We start from the raw sequence: 20,899 nt of genomic DNA, 5'->3' as shown, positions 1-20,899 counted from the left end.
TAGGCAAATTATTCTTCACTGTAGATCAGAGTACTCCTTTGTGGGTTATGTTCATATCCCACAGAATTAAGTTCAAATAGAATTTTTACTGAATTTTGTTATCATGTTACCATACATCTCCCATTAATTCATTATTGCTAATAGGAGACATATGTGTCCCTAACATGGTATACCATGAAATGACTGAGCTAATGAGTAAAAGTGAACTTCAACAGGTACTACAGGGACCATGTAGGTGAATGGTTGAAGGGCTGATGTTTTATTCAGCACGGAAGCAGTTAAGCCAGCTGCATATTCTCCTCTACTTCGCACTGGCTTCTAATGACATGAAATCAAATTATATTTCTTTATACGATTTAATGTTTAGCTTTTCAAATGAAATTGAAGAAAGACTGTGTGCAGTCATTTGGATAAAACTGAAAGTGCCAACAGCTATATTCTTTAAACTAAATAGCAGCGCTTTTTGTTTAACTTTAGTAAGTGGTCCAAAAGTTTTATGTAAAAATTTTCTACCTCTTTTGTTGAAATTTGACCCAAATCTTTGAAGCTGCGAGGGAAATTACTTATCATATATGGAGAGTTTCCCAAAAGAAAAGTTCAACCTTAATGCAATTGTTTGAATTAATGTTTGTGTTTGATTTTACCTGTGTGTGTATGTGTGTTTGAGGACAATTATCCACTCTTTTGTTATTTACAGTTACCAATTCATGTCCTTTCTATTTAAGGCAGTTTCACCAGTGCAGTTGTTCCCAGAATCACTCTTCACCACCATGAATTCCTTGGAAACTTCAGGTGAGGTGTAGCCTTGTTCAGGGAAAAGCACTGGCATGGGAGTCAGTGACCAAAATCTCTTTCAGGTTCTAAAGCTGCTAAACACAAATCTTGCCCTAGTCCTTTAACAGAGCACCATCTCTTGTTTCTTCAACCATGAGATTAAGTAACAATAATAATTATTAATAATGTTACTACTATTATAAAAATCACAGGAACTAACATTTTTTGGGTGCTTGCCATATGTCGCATACTACGCTGTAAGATCTTATTTAATCACCAGAAGGGCTCCATATATAGTAAGAATTACTTCCCCATTTTATTGATAAGGACAGTGAGATACAGAGAGGGTTGGAATCTTGTCCAAGTTCTCATAGCAAGTAAAGGGCAGAGCCAGAAAATTAACTAAGGTCTAAATTAGCAATAAAATACGTTTAAAGGTTCCTTCAGTTCTAAAATTCAGACTGAAATAGGAAACACCTGCTGAATTATATAGCTCTGTATAAAAGACCAACTTTAAAAAAAAAAAAAACATAGTATGAAAATTATACTTATAAAACAAACACGATACCCATAGTTCAAAAAATTATTCTCTGTTGAAATAACTTCATAATGATATCTAATATTACTTACTTACAAACTTTTTTTTAAAGCTACTATTTGAAAGGAGGACTGCTTGCAATTTTATATAAAATACCAGACCAGGTAATATTACTTCTTGTTAATTTTCAACCAACCATTTTCCTCTTTTAAGTCATGTCTATAATTACAATCTGTGCTTTTTTAGGCTGTGCAATTGAAATCTTGGAATGAGATGTAATTTCATTATTTGTAAAGGCAGAAACAATAAAACTGATCACATTAATTTCAATATAGCATGTACTCTAAAATGTTTAGCCAAAGTAACAAAATTCAATCAATCCTGGTAATTATCAGCCTAGAAATCTCTTAGAATCTATTGAGAAGCCACATTTAGGGTTTGAGTCTCTTGGTTAATCAGGACTGAACAACTTACTAAACTTCCAGGAACAATGAAGTACTTTTACCATTTTCTTCATTCCATGTTGGAGCTGACCCCTCTGCCTTCACTCACGCTGAATTTGGCTTGTAATATTTTCTCTTACTTGGTTAACTTTTATATATCCCTTCTTTTATCCTTTAAGAAGCAGCTTTGTGTCACCTCCTTCTAGAACATCTTCCTCACCCCACCAAAACCCACATACACCCAGAAATAAATAGGGTAGGTGCCCTTTTATAGAGATCTTGATTGCTGCTTTCACTGCATTATTATACAGTCGTCTGTCTATGTGTCTTTATTCCCTACAAGATAGCATATTACTTATTTCAAGCAGATTTGGTATGTAGAAAAACAACCACAAAATGTCAAATACAACAATAAAAATGTTTCTCCCAGATCTGTGGGTCACCTGGTAGTTGGCTGATCTAGGCTGTCTCTACTGGCCACTCCCATACGTGCCACCCTGTGACCCCATGACAAGATGATGAATACACACACTCACTTCAAGGGAGTGAAAAATTGCAACCAATAGGTCAAATACTATGGAATAAAAACGAATTTCCTTTCCATCTTTATCTGTACATCCAATGCATGGAACTGTACTTAACCACAGTGAGTACTCACGACATGTTTGAAGAATGAATGCCTTTGATGCCGCTAGTGGTGTCCCCACACTCATCCATTTTGGAAGGCATACTCCAAATCACATCAAACTTCCAGGGATTTGAACAAGAGGATAATGCACTATTCACTTCATTTTACTGAGACATGAGACATTTGATAGCTCCCAAACAAATATAAAGATATAGCCTTCCATACAATAAACTGCTAAGTTCTAATTTAGGCAAAGGAGGATAGAGTGGTTGCCTTAGAAATGTAATTCATTCACTTGTGTTTGTGATACAGTCATCCCTCGGTATACACCAAGGAACTGATTCCAGGAACCCCCACAGACACCAAAATCCATGGATGTTCAAGTCAGTTTTATAAAATCACACAGTATTTTCATATAACTTATGCCCATCCTCTCATACACTTTAAATTATCTCTAGATAACTTGTAATACCTAATAAAATGTAATGCTATGTAAATAGTTGTTTAGGGAATAATGACAAGAAAAAAAGTCTGTACATGTTCAGTATAGATGCAACCATTGTAGGCCTAACATTAGCAACAACATAACTTTATTTCTTTCAAATATTTTCAATCCATGGTTGGTTGAATTTGCAGCTGCAGAACCCATGAAGACAAAGAGCCAACTGTATATCGTTTCCCAAAATGGCTCCAACAACTCCTCCTTTCTCGTGTACCCTTTTGCAATGTGACTATGTACTCCTCCCACTGAGGTCTGAAGTCTATTTCCACTTTCCTTGAACCTAGAATACCCTCTTGACTTGACTGCCCAGTAGAATATGGTGGAAGTGAGCCTGTGCAATTCCGGGCCCCTGTCTTAAAAGGTCTTACAACTTTTGCTTCAGTTTCTTCAGAATTCACTTTTCATATAAAGTAAACTCAGACAAGACAACTCAGGCAAAACAACTACATGATGGATGACCATAAGAAAAGAGACAAGACACCTGGAAAAGAACCAAGATACCCTGACAAGATTCATCACAAAGGTCCCAGATATGTGAGTGAGGCCATCCTGGATCCTTCAGTCCCAGACAAGCCACCCAGTAAATGCCAAATGAAGAAGAGAAAAGCTATCCCCACTGAGCTCTGCCTGAGTTCCTGACCCACAGAATCATGAGTAATAAAATAGTTGTTTTTATGACACTACATTTCAAGATGGTTTGTAACACAGCAATAGATAACTAAGAGTGCTCAACACTGTCCTTGAATGAACAGAGAAAACTGGTGCTGCATACTCTGAAATAGACCAGCTGGAATCATTTTGCAAATAATTATTACAAAATTGCTTCATCTGAAATAAAGTACATTCTACATTAACATATAAAGAAAATAAACACAGTAATTTTCAGACAAAAGGAAAGCAGACCTCCCACTATTTGTCTAAACTTGAATATATGGATATAAATATTGTTCAGTTTAACATTGTTAGAAAAATCAGCAAGCTGTCAGAGCATTTTAAACATTAATAAGTGTGATACAGATGATATACTTGAGTACATTATAATTTTAAATGTCTCCACTTTTATCCAAATAATCTTGTACCATTAAAAAAAATCTCCAGTTTCTATAAACACTTAAAAATTAAACACTGAAGCTCATGTAAAATTAGTAATCAATAAGTAAGTAAATTAGAAAGACTTAATTCCTAGCAAAATTCAACTGGCTATTTTTGAAAAAGATCCACTGATGATATGAACTTAAACTAATTTTCTGAACGGTGTGATTTCAAATCAAGCAAAAGAGGTAATATTTTCTAGGAATACTTTTTATTCCATCTTAGTGATATGAAAATGTATTCATGTAAATGCCAAACTTCTTTAAAGTTTGTGTAATGGATGTAAAAGTAAACATTTCAAGTTTGAATTCAATTCCACCTGAATATGTTACAAAGCAAGTATGTCACATCCAATATTGAGGGAAACATGAGTCTTCTTAGCAAGTGTAAACATTTCTACTTTAGCGAATCTAATCTGATTCATCATCATCAGCAGTGAGTACCTCAAAAAAAAAAAAAAGGAATAGTTTGGAATGATTCCAAAGATCATTAAAAGTGACAGAAAAAAATACTATTAAGATGACGTCATAAAAATGGCAGCGTGAGGTGAGCCTCTTGAAATCTCCCCTGGAATTTACAACAAATTGAACAACTGTAACTCCACAAAGGACTCCCTGCGCAGCAGACAGGCAAGACTAAGAGGTGCACTACTGAATTCACCTAAAGGTGGGCAAAGTGCGCAAGCAGGAGGGTGGGGGAAGGGAAGGGAGAAGTGAGGAGACCCGGATGCATGGGTGCAGGATGCAGACCTAGCTCAGTGCTCCGAGCTCGCTGTTTCCAGAACTAACACATCTGCGGGAGAGGGAAGAACTCGGACTGCTATGGCTCTGCTTATGGCCCATAGGGCTGAGGAGAAAGCATATAAAATGGCTGAACCCAACACTCATGGCAGATACCTCAGAGAAAAGACTGAGGGAAGAAGGCTGAAAACAGCAGCTTAAGCCCTCACTGCGGAGCAGAGAATGGAAGCCTTACACACTGAGCCTAAGTGTCTAAGCCCCTCTCGACCCTCCCCCAAGCTCGCCCCGCCCCCACCTGCCCAGTGCTAGAAGTGGAGCAGTAGCAGTGTCAGATCAAAAGAACAGAATATTTGCAGTTCTGAGAACTGTGGCCTGCAGACACACATTCGCAGCCCAACTAGTTCCAGCAGTGGGGAGGGAGCTGTGGAAGCAGGACTGGCTGTGGTAGTGGTCACTGCCATTACTCTGGGCCACCTCTCAAAACCCACGCCGCCCCTGTTCTCACCTATCTGGACGGATCCCTGCAGGAGTAAACAGAGCAGCTGAAATCTGAATCTGGTGCAAGAAGAGCTTTGGAACTTCAGAAGCTCTCCACATCCTCCCAAGGAGGTGGCGCCCTATGACCCAGGTGAACTGTTCACAGAGGAGAAGCCTGCCTTCCAGGGAATCCCCCACATTGTGTGAGAAACCGGAATAGTGCAGACAAAATATAACACTACAGTGTGAGAGAGAATAAAGGGCTGCAGTCAGAGAGAAAATAAAACATTCTACCAACACCTACTAGAAAACAAAACAAAAAAAAAGACCTCTTTCTATCTACCTGTTGGAGAACCCCCTCCTGCAGACATCTAAGAAGAGAAATAATAAATCATCAATTGCCATGAGTAACAAGGTAGCAAGACAGCTCAGAAAGAAAATGAAAAGTCTCTAGAAAATTAACTTAAAGACATGGAAATATGTGCCTTAAATGACAGAGAATTCAAGATTGTAGTTCTTAAAAAACTCAACGAGATGCAAGAAAACACAGACAGGCAGTTTAATGAACTCAGAAACACAATCAAAGAACAAAATGAACATTTTACCAAAGAGATTAAAATTTATAAAAGAACCAAATAGAATTTCTGGAGATTAAGAACTCAATAAAAGAAATGAAGAATGAAACAGCCAGCTTAGGTAGTAGAGTTGACCAGATGGAGGAAAGTGTCGGTGACATTGAAGATAGAAATCTGGAAATGACATGGATGGAAGAAGAAAGAGACTTGAGACTTAAAAGAAATGAAAGAACTCTACAAGAACTTTCTTACTCCATCAGAAAGAGCAATATAAGAATGATGGGCATACCAGTATGAGAAGAAAGAGAGAAGGGAACAGAGAGTATATTCAAAGAAATAGTCGATGAGAACTTCCCAAACTTGTTGAAGGAACTGGATCCTCGAATCGAAGAAGCAAATAGAACACCTAATTACCTCAACCCCAATAGGCCTCCTTCAAGGCACATTCTATTGAAGCTGTCAAAAATGAACGACAAAGAAAGAATCCTAAAGGCAGCCAGGGAAAAGAAGATGGCAACCTACAGGGGAAAGCCCATTAGATTATCATCAGATTTTTCAGCAGAAACTCTAAAAACCAGGAGGGAGTGGAATCAAATACTCAAACTATTGAAAGAGAGAAATTATGAGCCAAGAATAATATGTTCAGCAAAGATATCCTTTAGATATGAAGGAGCAATAAAGACCTTTCCAGACATATAGAAGCTGAGGGGAATTTTCTAATACATGACCTGCACTACAATAAATTCTGAAGGAGGCTATTCAACCAGCATAAATAGAGACAATTTGTGACAACCAAAACATAAAACAGGGGAGAATAATCGCCTGAACCAGAATATGGGAACGGAGAATATAAGCATGCTGAAGAAAACAGAATACTCTAAATATCAAACTTTCTTTTACATAAACTTAAGGGTAACCACAAAAAAATCCAGAACTGAAATATATACTGTAATAAAAGAAGAAACAGAGGGAAACATCATAGAATACCACCACACAGAAATAATAGACAACAGCAAAAAGGCAAAGAAACAATGGAGACACAGTCTTACCAGAAAACCAAAGATAGAATGATAGGAAATCCTCACATATCAATAATCACCCTAAATGTAAATGCACTGAACTCACCAATAAGAAGGCACAGAGTAGGAGATTGGATCAAAAAACTAAACCCAACCATATGCTGCCTCCAAGAGACACATCTCAGCTACAAGGACAAACATAGACTCAAAGTGAAAGGGTAGAAATTAACACTCCAAGCAAATGGTACCCAGAGAAAATCAGGTGTAGCCATAATGATATCAGATGAAACAGACTTCAAGGTGAAAAAGATAACAAGAGACAAAGATGGACATTTCATATTGATATAGAGGACTATACAACAAGAAGACATAAAAGTCATCAATATTTATGCGCCCAATCAGGGAGCACCAAAATATACCAAGCAACTACTAACAGACCTAAAGGGAGAAATTAACAAAAACACAAATATATTTAGGAGACCTACATACTTCATTGACAGCCATGGATAGATCATCCAAACAGAAAATAAATAAAGTAATAGCAGTCTTAAATGACACATTGCAGGAAATGGACATAATTGACATTTATAGAGCACTTGATCCTAGAATCCCAGACTGTACAGTTTTATCTGGTGTACATGGAACATTCTCAAGGATAGACCACATAATGCGACATAAAACTAGCCTTAGCAAATTTAAGAAGATTGAAATCATACCAAGCATATTATCTGATCACAAGAGTTTGAAATTGGATATCAACTGCAAAAAGAAAGGAAAAACCACAAATATGTGGAGATTAAACAACATACTTTTAAAGAACAACCGGGTCAAAGAAGAAATAAGAGGAGAGATCAAAAGATACATAGAAACAAATGAGAATGAAAATACATCATACCAAAATTTGGGGGATGCAGTAAAAGCAGTTTTAAGAGGGAAATTGATATCATTACAGGCCTATCTCAAGAAACAAGTAAAATCCCAGATAAATAACCTCACATTACACCTTAAAGAACTAGAAAAAGAACAAATGAAGTCTAACATCAGCAGAAGAAAAGAAATAATAAAATCAGAACAGAACGAAATCAATGGAGAACAAAAAGACAACAGAAAAAATTAATGTGACAAAGAGCTGGATCTTTGAAAAGATTTACAAAATTGGCTAGACTCACTAAGATAAAAAGAGAAAAAACACTAATAAACAAAACCAGAAATGAAAGAGGGGAAGTGATCACGGATTACACAGAAATACAAAGGATCATCCAAGAATATTATGAGGGACTATATGCCACCAAATTCAATAACCTAGAAGAAATGTACCAGTTCTTAGAAACATATAGCCTTCCTAGGCTGAACCATGAAGAACTGGAAAATCTAAATAGACCGATCACCAGTAAGGAAATTGAAACAGTCATCCAAAACCTTCCCAATATCAAAAGTCGGGTTCATTAGTGAATTCTACCAAACCTTCAAAGAGGATCTAATAATACCTGTCCTACTCAAACTCTTCCAAAAAACTGAAGAAGAGACAATACTCCCTAACTCATTTCATGAGGCCAACATTACCCTGATAATGTGTTAACCTGTAAGGATAACACAAAAAAAAGAAAACTGCAGACCAATATCTCTGATGAATACAGATGCAAAAATCCTAAACAAAACTCTAGCAAATTGAATACAACAATGCATTAAAAAGATTATTCATCACAACCAAGTGGGGTTCATTCCAGGGGCACAAGGATGGTTCAACATATGCAGATCAATTAATGTGATACATCACATAAACAAAATAAAGGACAAAAATCATATGCTTATAACAATTGATGCAGAAAAAGCGTTTGACAAGATACAACATTCATTTATGATTGAAACACTTAATAAAATAGGTATGGAAGGAAATTACCTTAACATAATAAAGGCCATATATGACAAACCCTCAGCTACTATCATAATTAACAGCGAAAAACTAAAGCCCTTTACTCTACATTCAGGAACACAACAGGGCTGTCCCCTATAACCTCTGCGTTTCAACATAGTGTTGGAAGTCCTCTCCAGAGCAATCAGGCAAGAGAAAGAAATAAAAGGCATCCAAACTGGGAACTAAGAAGTTAAATCATCACTCTGCAGATGACATGATGCTATATATTGAAAACCCTAAAGACTCCACCAAAAAGCTATTAGAAACAATCAATGAATACAATAAAGTTGCTGGCTACAAAATCAACGTACAAAAGTTCATTGCATCCCTATATACTAAAAATGAAATCTCAGAAAAAGAAATACAAAGAACAATTCCTTTTGCAACTGCAGCAAAAAAAATAAAATACCTAGGAATAAACTTAACCAAGGATGTGAAGGACGTATATGCTGAAAACTATAAGATATTTTTAAAAGAAATTGAAGAAGACACAAAGAAATGGAAAGACATTCCATGCTCATGGATTGGAAGAATCAACAGTTAAAATAGCCTAATTATCCAAAGCAATATATAGATTTAATGCAATCCCCATCAAAATCCCAATGGCATTTTTTAAAGAAATAAAACAAAATATCATTAGATTTGTATGGAACCACAAAAGACCCTGAATAGCCAAACCAATGCTTAGAAAAAAGAACAATGCTGGAGGTATCATACTCCATGACTTCAGCTTGTACTACAGCGCAACAATAATCAAAACAGCATGGTATTGGCAGAAAAACAGACACATAGACCAATGGAATAGAATCGAGAATCCAGAAATAAAACCACTTAAATATGGACAGATAATTTTTTACAAAGAAGCAAAAAACATGCAATGGAGAAAAAACAGCCTCTTCAATAAATGGTGCTGGCAGAATTGGATAGACACATGCAAAAGAATGAAACTGGACTGCTATCTGTCACCATGTACCAAAATTAATCCAAACTGTATCAAAGACCTAAACATAAGACCCTAAACAATAAACTGCATAGAAGAAAACATACAAAAATGAAATTAAAACTTCACTGAGATGCTATTCTTCACCTATCAGATTAGAAAAATCTTTTTGTGGTTATATTTGGTTATGTGGAAACAGACACTCTCAAACTTTGCTTGTGGGAGTGTAAATTTGTACAACTCCTGTGAAGAACAATGTGGTACTATCTACCCAAATTCCAAATACAATAGTCATACCTGCATTTGTGCAAAATGACAATGTACAAGTTTATTTTGGCAGTATTTTTTTATAATAACAAATAGTTGTCAAGTATCCATCAATAGACACTTATTTAAGTAAATATGATACACTGAAACAATGGATAGTGTGCAGCTATTGAAAAAGTAAGGGTCACCATGTACCAAAATTAATTCAAAATGGATCAAAGACTTAAGCATAAGACCTGACACAATAAACTGCATAGAAGAAAACATAGGTACTAAACTTATGGACCTTGGGTTCAAAGAGCATTTTATAAATTTGACTCCAAAGGCAATGGAAGTAAAAGCTAAAATAAATGAATGGGACTATAACAAACTTAAAAGCTTCTGCACAGCAAAAGAACCCATTGACAACATAAAGAGGCAATCAACAAAATGGGAGAAGATTTTTGCAAACAGTGCTTCCGATAAGGGGCTAATATCAGAATATACAAGGAACTCATACAACTCAACAACAAAAAAAACAAACAACCCAATTGAAAAATGGGCAGAGGAACTGAAGAGACATTTCCCCAAAGAGGACATACAAATGGCAAATAGACATATGAAAAAGTGCTCAACATCACTAATCATCAGAGAAATGCAAATAAAAACCGCAATGAGATATCATCTCACACCAGTTAGAATGGCTACCGTCAACAAGACAAATAGTAACAAGTGTTGGAGAGGCTGTGGAGAAAAAGGAACCCTCATACACTGTTGGTGGGAATGCAGATTGGTGCAGCCGCTATGGAAGACAGTGTGGAGGTTCCTCAGAAAATTAAGAATAGAATTATCATATGACCCAGCAATCCCTCTCCCAGGTATCTACCCCAAAAACACTGAATAGTATTTATCCATAAAGACAAATGTGCTCCAATGTTCATTGCAGCTTTATTTATGGTGGCCAAGACATGGAAACAACCAAAATGTCCTTCAATAGATGAATGGATAAAGAAGTTGTGGTATATATACACAATGGAATACTATTCGGTGGTAAGAAAAGATGAAATAGGACCATTTGTGACAACATGGATGCATCTTGAGATTATAATGTTAAATGAAATAAGTCAGACAGAACAAGTAGAGAACCATATGATTTCACTGGTACGTGGTATATAAAACTAAAAATAATGAAAGAACAAGACAAACAGATGAAGGAACAAAATCTCATAGACATAGACAATAGTTTAGGGTAAGGAGGGAGAGGGGCTCTAGAAGAGGGTAAACAACATCTAATATATGGTGATGGAAGGATAACTGACTCTGGGTGGTGAACACACAATGTGAGATATAGATGATGTATTACAGAGTTTTACACCTGAAATCTATGTAACTTTACTAACAATTGTCACCCCAATAAACTTTAATTTTAAAAAATTGTAATGCTCAATATACACCAATAACAAAAGATAAATATAAAAAATGCTATTAATTTTTCATTTGGACCATAGAATTAGCCACAGGAGAGCATTTTAATTAAGGTTACACTTATTTCACATTCTATTTTCAAATGCTTTATTGTTATGAGGAATATGTGCTCCTGGCAACATGTTAAAGATAATTTCTCTAAATTTGCTCCTTCTTCCAAAGGGAAAATGCCACTGTTCGTGTTTACTATGGAGAGAGTAGTGGGGGCTATGAATGGAAGAGGCAGAACCAAAAATTGTGCCAGGCTCAATATTCATATTAGAATGATTCCACCTGGTTTTTGCAACACACATTTTATCTTAGTTTTCCCCTTTGTATACTATAGACAGTTCCAAGTTTCACGGAGAAAGGTTGACTCATCTTTGGATACCATGTGCAACCTAATTTATCTGCTGCTTGTTTTCCAGCAAGCCCCAATTACAGCATGTTATTTGAGTATGTGTATCGCTATGCCTTTAATCCATCTTTTCAGGTTGCTATTGTTCTCCTTCAGCTCACCATTCAAGAAGCATGTGGCTATTTGGTCCATATCCGTTATCAGTCCCATTTCAGTCAAGAAGTATGTGAGTTGTGCCACAATAAATTTTCATTTAAGATCGTGACTTGTCGTTGTTGCTGAGTTAATTAATGTGATTGAATGATCGTGAATATGTTGCTTACCTTCACTAAGCCTTAGAGCTCTTATCAGCTAGAAAAGTTGTAATTTTTGCTATGCCTTGTTCTCCCCACTTCTGGACACACGGTAGATCCTAGTTCCTTGCCCCTTTATACCAGGTGTGGTCAGGTGACTGATTTTAGCTAATGAAATGTGAGTAGAAGTGGCATGCTATACTTTTGAGAAGAAATTTTAAGTGTCGGTGTGCAACGTGCCATGTTTCCTTCCTAACTTGAAAGCATATATTGAAATAGGGCTTCTGTCAGCCTGTCTCTCACTGATCAGAATGAGCAAAAACCCTTGTCAAGGAAGAACAGTACCGTTTACTATTTTAAGCCACTGATATTTGGAGGGCATTTTCAATACAGCATAATCTAGCCTTTGGTGGCTTACTCGATGAGAATACAGCTTTCACAATACTGCTTAGAAAACTTTTTCATAGAAGCATTCCCTTACCTGCTGTATTTAGGATAGAAGATGTGTAATGGTGTTAACAAAGGAATTAATTCTGAGAAAAAGGAAGAACTGCATCTGTAACTTGGACTCTGATGAGGGAGATATTTTCCCTATCAAATATTCAAAACATCTCTCCAAGTGCAGTGCAGCAAAGAAAGTAGCACTCATTAGGGCAGAGAGAAAGAGGGTGCTGTGTGAACAAAGAGAAGAAATTCATTTTGATAATATATAAAATAGACAGCAAATTTCTAGCAACCTTACAAAAAAAAAGCAATCCTCTCTAACAATTCACAAAAGTGATGCTGGCTGTACCCTGAGTAAATCCATTAGTAGTAACTGAGAATTAGAGTCCCGATGCATAAATGTGACATCACAGTATAGAAGGGAGTGAAACAAGACGACTTCAGTAGGCAGAAGTGAATCGAGAGAACAAAAAGACCAGGGAATCGAATTAAACCAGAAACAACTTTCAGAAAATGTCTTCCATGTCTCTTAATAAAATAAATTAGAAATTTTATCAGGACCTTAATATATATTCATTATAGTTGTTGTCTATAATTAGGATTTATTCCATTACATCATATAGGATTTCTTTTGCCATCTTTAAAAAGTCACAAATTAAAGAAACCCTGTAGTGACTAGAAATATTATCAGACAGCTACCTTGAATGGGAAATAGATACTTTCCAATGGTTAAGCCAAGGTTATGGTGCCCAGAGTGAGCAAAGCAGAAAAACAGCACCAGGTACATAGTACTGCTCTACCCATTTCTGTCTGTGTGGTCTATTTCACAAAACAGATGGCCTGCGAAGTACTTGTCAGATTTAAAGTAAGAGGAATCTAGATCTCATTAATAAACTATTCCTGAAGCTAAATATATTAGAAGTCTTACCTCATATATATATATTTATAATTGGCTTAGTTTGATCTATTATCTAATACCATGCTGGTATTTTCTGTCTGCTAGCCTAAAAGCTCTGTATTCACCTGAAATGCCAGTCTTGTAATTATAAAAAGCAAAGGTACACATGACAAAGAATTGTTTTCAGTGAACTTAAGAAATAAATATTAAATTCTGTTACATGGGATTTTAAAAATCAAGAACTACCAGTACTTGTCTTGAAGATGGTCATTATTCCTTTTTATACATAATAATTGTAACCCTTACTGAGTGTGTTACTATGTCCATGTTCAGATGGCTAGAAAATGACCAGTCTGAAATTTAGATTTTTTTAACAACAAAGACTACATTCTTTATACCACACAGCCTCTATTTAATTAAGCAAGGGTAATTAAAAGATTGTCTTACAATTTTATAGATTGTCTATCATATTGCTTTCCTTACTCTTAGCCAATTCTAACTGTTGCAGTAGATTTTGTTTTTGTGTCTTCAGAGGTTTTTACTCAACAGCCATTCATTCTTGGCTTAGTCAACAATATATATTTTTTTTTTTTTTTTAACAGGAGTTTATTGGGTAACAGTGTGTACTTCCAGGACTTTTTTCCAAGTCAAGTTGTTGTCCTTTCAATCTTAGTTGCGGAGGGTGCCATTCAGCTTCAAGTTGCTGTCCTTTCAGTCTTAGTTGTGGAGGGCACAGCCCAGCTACAGGTCCAGTTGCCATTGCCAGTTGCAGGTGGCGCAGCCCACCATCCCTTGCGGGAGTCGAACCGGCAACCTTTGCTTGAGAGGACACACTCCAACCAACTGTGCCATCCGGGAGGCATCTCAGCTCAAGGTGCCATGTTCAATCTTAGTTGCAGGGGGCGGAGCTCACCATCCCTTGCGGGATTCGAGCAGTTGAACCAGCAACCTTGTGGTTGAGAGCCCACTGGCCCATGTAGGAATCGAACCGGCAGCCCTCGGAGTTAGGAGCATGGAGCTCCAACTGCCTGAGCCACCGGGCCAGCCCCAAACAATAATTTTTTTAATATCCTTTTTACCTCAGACACTTGTTTAACCTCTGGAAACTTAAAACTGGTTCCTGGTCGCAATGATTTTGGAATCTGGTGGAAAAAATCACTGCTTAGTAAAGCTATAATACAGGCTCCCTTCACTATTTTCTGAGTGTGTGATTGTTAGGCACATCTACTTATGTTTTCATAAAACCATGATATCAATGGAGTCTCTGAGAGTTGGGAGACCAGATAGGGAAATTCACCAATATTGGTTGAATTTCAGGATTCCATGATTTCTATAAACCATGGTAAAGGTGTGGAAGAAAGAGTGTAAGTGGAGAGTAGGATAAGAATTCTGCTTGTAGGTGAAACTCTGAGTTTTTACTCCTAATACATAACTGAGTATAAACACCTTTTCTATCTGTAATGGTGAAAGCACTGAGAGCTTTTCAGTGTAGCTTTCCATGGCTAAAGAGAACATTGTAGAGATATGTTTTATGTCTAAATAAATAATGAAAGAGAAAGTACCTTTCAAACAGATTAATATAAGTTATGTCTGTGAGGGAGTGACTAATAAACTTTATACCTCAATGAAATATGTACTGTCTTATTTTTACATGGATGTGTAGCATACAACTTCCTCTCAAGGTTCTTAGAAAACACATTTTCAATATTCGCTGAGGACTTTGGGGGTTTTCTTGTTTGTTTTTTAATTGATGAAATAAAGTGGGGACAGAGAAAGAACAAACACATGGAGTTTTAAGGGTTATATAATAAAGCATGCTCTACCAATTATCTATCTATATAGTTATAAATCGGGATGGGTGGTCATGAAATCTCATAAGCATTGTTTAATTGTCCCTGTTTAAACTATATTTATAACAGGACTAGTTTTAAGCTTCATGTTTATAGGAGACATTGAAAATTGTGATCAGCACTGCACTGTACACCTGAAGCTGAAGCTGAACAATAATGAATGTCAACTACAATTTTATATATTTATATAAATATATATATGTATATATATACACATATATATATTTACAAGAAGCGGAATACAGCATTAGGAATAGAGGCAGTGGAAATGTAATGGCTGTATGCGATGTCAGAGGGGTAGTAGATGGGGGTGGGGGGTTATCACTGTGTGAGGGATATAAATGATAAATGTTTAACTATTACATTGTGTTGCACACCTGAAACTAATAAAAATTAATTAATTAATTAATAATTTTTTAAAAAGAAAGAAAATTGTGATCAGTATAGAAGAACACATCAAGAGAGGAGAAGTCCAAAGACTATGTCACTGTGGAAGAGCTGATAAGCTAAAATATCATTAGTGTTTAGAGAAAGCAAACGAAGGGTCACCAGGTAAAAGGGGCAGAAAAACTTCACCTATATTTTTCCAGGAGATTAATCTGGAATCAACATGTAGAAAATTCAGGGAGACAAGGATCTAGATAAGAATGTCAAAACAAGACTGTTTAACAATGGTTAAAAACACCCCGTTAGACACGGGTTTCTACCTTCACTTAGGGTATTTTAAAAAGTGGCCAACTAAGTGGTCCTTTACTTAGGATATTTTTTAAAATGGTACATACCTCTCCAAGTTCATAACATATTTTTCTCAGTCCAAACAAGAGACTGTGCTAACACTTTGAGATCACAATTACTATTACAACCATTTTTCCAAGTAAGGAAACCAAAGTTTAAAAATATTTTTAAATGTTCTGTGTCTACAGTGTATTTTTATAATTTTGTGACAATATTAGCACAAGGAAAGGGTGAGGGAATGGAGCTATAATGGGGCAAAGCTGTTGCATAATATTGAAATCAAGTTGGTATTAATCTAAACCATGTTTTTTAAGTTAAGATATTAACAGTAATCTCCAGAGCAACCAATAACAAAATAACTCAAAAAATATGGTAAAATAAACAATGAACAACTAAAATGATATACTAGAAAATGTTTATTTAAAAAAAACACGTAGTAATGAAGGAATAAAGGAACAAAATAAAACATGACATAAAGAAAACAAATACCATGACAGACATATATCCAACCTTGTCAGTAATGACATCAAATGCAAGTGGACTAAAGACTCCAATCAAAAGACAGAGACTGGCAAAATGAATAAAAATAAAAATGATCCAACTACCTGCTGTCTATAAGAGACACACTTTAGACTTAAAGATACGAGTAAATTGGCAGTAAAGAATATAAAAAGATATACCATGCACATAGTACACAAAAGTTGGAATTGCTATATTAACATGAGACAAAACAGGCTTTAAGAGAAAAAATGAAACTAGAGACAAAGAAGGATATATTATAGTGAAAACAGGAAATTATTAGGAATACATAACAATTATAAACATATATGCACTTAACAAAAGAGCCACAAAATACGTGAAGCAAAAAATGACAGTATTCAATGGAGAAATGGACAATTCAATAAAACAGACTTTAATACCTCACTTTCAGTGATGGGTAGAACAACTAGGCAGAATATCGAAAAGGAAATAGAGATTTCCAAAAAACTATAAAACTACTACATCTAATAGAAATCTATAGAGTATTACCCAACAATAGCAGAATATACATTCTACTCAAGTGTACATGGAACATTCTCCATGACCGACCATGTTAGGTCATAATCAAGCTTCAATAAATTTTAAAAAATTGAAATCCTATAAAGTATGTTCCTCAAACATGATGGAATGAAATTAAGAGATACCAGGAGGAAATTTGGGAAATACATAGAAATTAAATAACACCCATCTGAAAAAACAATAGGTCAAAGAAAAGTTCATGGGGCCAGTTAGCTCATTTGGTTAGAGCGTGGTGCTGATAACACCAAGGTTGCTGGTTCAATCCCACATGGGCCACTGGGAGCTGTGCCTTACTAAAACAAAAACAAACAAACAAAAAATCACAAGGCAAATTAGAAAATACATTGAGATGAATGAAAACAAAACATTACCAAAATTTGTAAGTGCTACTAATGCAGTTCTTAGAAGAAAATTTATAGCTTTAAGTGCCTATATGAAAGAAAGTTCTCAAATCAATAATATAGCCTTTTACCTTAAGAAACTAGAAAAAGAAGAGCAAAATAAAACTAAAGCAAGCAGAAGGAAGGAAATAAAGATTAAAGCAGAAATAAGTGAAATAGATAATGGGAGGGAAGCAATAGAAAAAAATCAACAAAACCAAAATTATTTATTTGAAAATATCAACAAAAATGGCAAACCTTTAGCAAGACTGACAAAAAAAGAGAGAGGGAAGATTAAAATTACTAAAATGAGGAATAAAAGAAGGGACATCATTTCCAAATTTAAAGAAATCTTTCTAAAAGGGATTAAAAGGGAATGCTATGAACAATTGTATGCTAACAAATTGGATAACCTAGCTGAAATGGCCAGATTCCTGAAAAGACACAAACTATGAAAACTGATTTTGGAAGAAACAGAAAATCATAATAGACCTATAACAAGTAAAAAGATTGAATTAATAATCAAAAAAGGTCCCACAAAGAAAAGCCCATATTCAGGTGGCTTCACTGGTTAAAGTATTTAATGAAAAATTAAAATCAATCTTTCAGAAACTCTTCCAAAAAATAACTGATGAGGGACTACTTCACGATTCACTCTATTTGACCATATTACCACTATCACACACACAAAAAAAAATTACAGATTAATGTCCCTTATGAATATAAATATAGAAATTCTCAACAAAATAGTAGCAAACCAAATCCATTAACATTAAAAAATGAGTATGCATCATGACTAAGTGTTATTTATCACAAGAGTACTAAATTGGTTCAACATACAAAAAAATCAATGATGTGATAAAGCATGTTAACACAGTAAAGAACAAAAAGCTCATGATCATCTCAATAGATGAAGAAAAAGCATTTGACACAATTCAGCACCCTTTCATGATTAAAAACAATTAAACTAGCAACAGAGGGGAGCTTCCTTAACTGGATAAAGGCCATCTGTTTAAAAAAAATGCCAACCGTTAACATCATACTTGATTGTGAAAGATTCAATGCTTTCCTTCTAAGATCAGGAAAAAGAATAAGGATATCCATTCTCATACTTCTATTCTGCATTGTACTGGAGGTTCTAGTTATGAAATTAGGCAAGAAAGAGAAATAAAAGGCATTCAGATTGAAATGGAAGAAGTAAAATGATCTCTATTCACAGATGGCATAATCTTGTATTTAGAAAACCCTAAGAAATCCACAAAAATAAATTATTAAACTATTAAGCAAAGTTTACTTGGATATAATCTCAATACATAAAAATCAATTATGTTTCTATATACTAGCAATATATAATCTGAAAAATAAATTAAGAAAACAACTCTATAATAGCATTAAAAATTAAGTACTTAGGAATAAATTTAACAAAAGTACAAGGCATACATTGAAAATTATAAAACATCATTGAAAGAAATTAAAGAAAAGTTAAATAAACAGAAAAGCATCACATGCTCATAGATTGAAAGACAATATTAATATAACAATACTCCCCAAATTGATCTACAGATTCAATGCAATCCCTATCAAAATGCCAGATGCCCTTTTTGCAAACATTGGCAAGATGATCTTAAAATTCATAAGGATGCAAGGGACCCAGAATAGCCAAAACAATCTCTAAAAGGAAGAACAAAGTTGGAGGACTCACACTTACATTTCAAAACTTCACTAAAAATTTCCAGTAATCAATACAGTGGGGTACTGGCATAAGGATAGACATATAAATCAATGTACTAGAACTGTGAATCCAAGAATACACCTCCATTTACGGTCAACTGATTTTTACAAGAATGCCAAAGTAATTCAATGGATAAAAAATAGTCTTTTAAAAAACTAATGCTGGGCTAATTGTGTATCTAGATGCGTAAGAATGAAATTAGACCTCTACCTCATACTATAAATAAACATCAACTCAAAATTAACCATAGAATTAAACATAAGAACTAAAACTATAAAACTCTTAGAAGTAAATGTAAGAGTAAATCCTTGTGGTCTTGGATTAGGCAATCATTTCCTAGGTATGACATCAAAAGCACAAGCAGCAACACTAAAAAATAGATAAATTACACTTCTTTAAAACTAAAACCTTTTATGCTTCAAAGGCCACCATCCAAAAAAAGAAAGAAAAGAAAAGAAAAACTCACAGAATTAGAGAAGTATTTGTAAATCATATATCTCATAAAGGATTTGTATCCAGAATATTACAGAATTCTTACAACTCAATGACAAAAAGACAATTAATACAACTTAAAAACAAAGATCTCAAAAAACATTTTTAATATACAAATGGCCAATACGCACATGAAAAAATACTCAATATCATTAGTCATTAGGGAAATAAAAATAAAAATCACAGTGAAGTATATCAATTCATACACACTACTATAATTATAATTAAATGACAGACGATAACAAGTGTTAATGAGGACGTGGAATAATTAGAGCCCTTACAATGCTGGTGGAAATTTAAAATTATGCAGACATTCTAGAAAACAATTTAAAAAGTCATCAAAAAGCTAAACAAAAAGTTACCACTTGACCTAGCAATTCCACTCCAAACTATATAACAAAGAGAATTGAAAACATATGGCTGTACAAAAACTTGCACAGGAATAACATAGCAGCATTATTCATAATAGCCAGAATGTGCAAATAATCCAAGAGTCCATCAATTGATGAATGGATAAACAAAATGTGTCACATCCACACAATGGAAAATTATTCAGAAACAAAAAAGGAATGAAATATCAACACATGCTACAACATGAATGACCTTGAAAACTTTATGCTAAGTAAAAAACCCAGACACAAAAGGCCATGTACTATATTTCATTTATATGAAATATACGGCATAGGTAAATCCATACAGACAGAAAATAGATTAGTGGTTGCCAGGGGCTAAGGCGTAGGGGAGAATGGAGAGAATGGCTAATGGGTACGGACTTTCTCTTTAGGGTGTTGAAATAAAATTAGATAGTGCTGATGATGGTTGCACAATTCTGTGAATATACACTTAAAAAATGTATCTTAAGTGTGAATTATCTCTCTATAAAGTATTATAACAGTATTTTAATGAATAACTAAAAGACAGCTGAAAATAAATGCCCAAAGTCATCAGCTAAAAGGCAAAGAAGCTGGGAAATAGGCTAGTCTTAGTCCAAACCCACTTTAATAGCCCTTTCACTATGCTGTAGCCATCTCTAAGTAGTAAATTAGAAAAGATCAACAATAGGATGTACTTAATCCCTAAAATTCCTCAATTCAATGCTTTAGTGCAGAAGGACTGTGTAAGTTTACACCTTATCAATACAGAAAAAATTGCACATGAGGAACAACAGGCCCCAGTGACTTTGAGGTGAAAGTAGAATTAAGAGCTAACTCTCTGATGGACATCAACTGCAAAAAGAAAGCAGGAAAAAACACAAATACGTGGAGATTAAACAACATACTGTTAAAGAACGACCAGGTCAAAGAA

The sequence above is a fragment of the Rhinolophus sinicus genome, linkage group LG01 (genome assembly GCF_036562045.2).
Source record: "Rhinolophus sinicus isolate RSC01 linkage group LG01, ASM3656204v1, whole genome shotgun sequence".
NCBI classification, from domain to species: Eukaryota; Metazoa; Chordata; class Mammalia; order Chiroptera; family Rhinolophidae; genus Rhinolophus; species Rhinolophus sinicus.
This window is presented reverse-complemented; position numbering follows the sequence as displayed.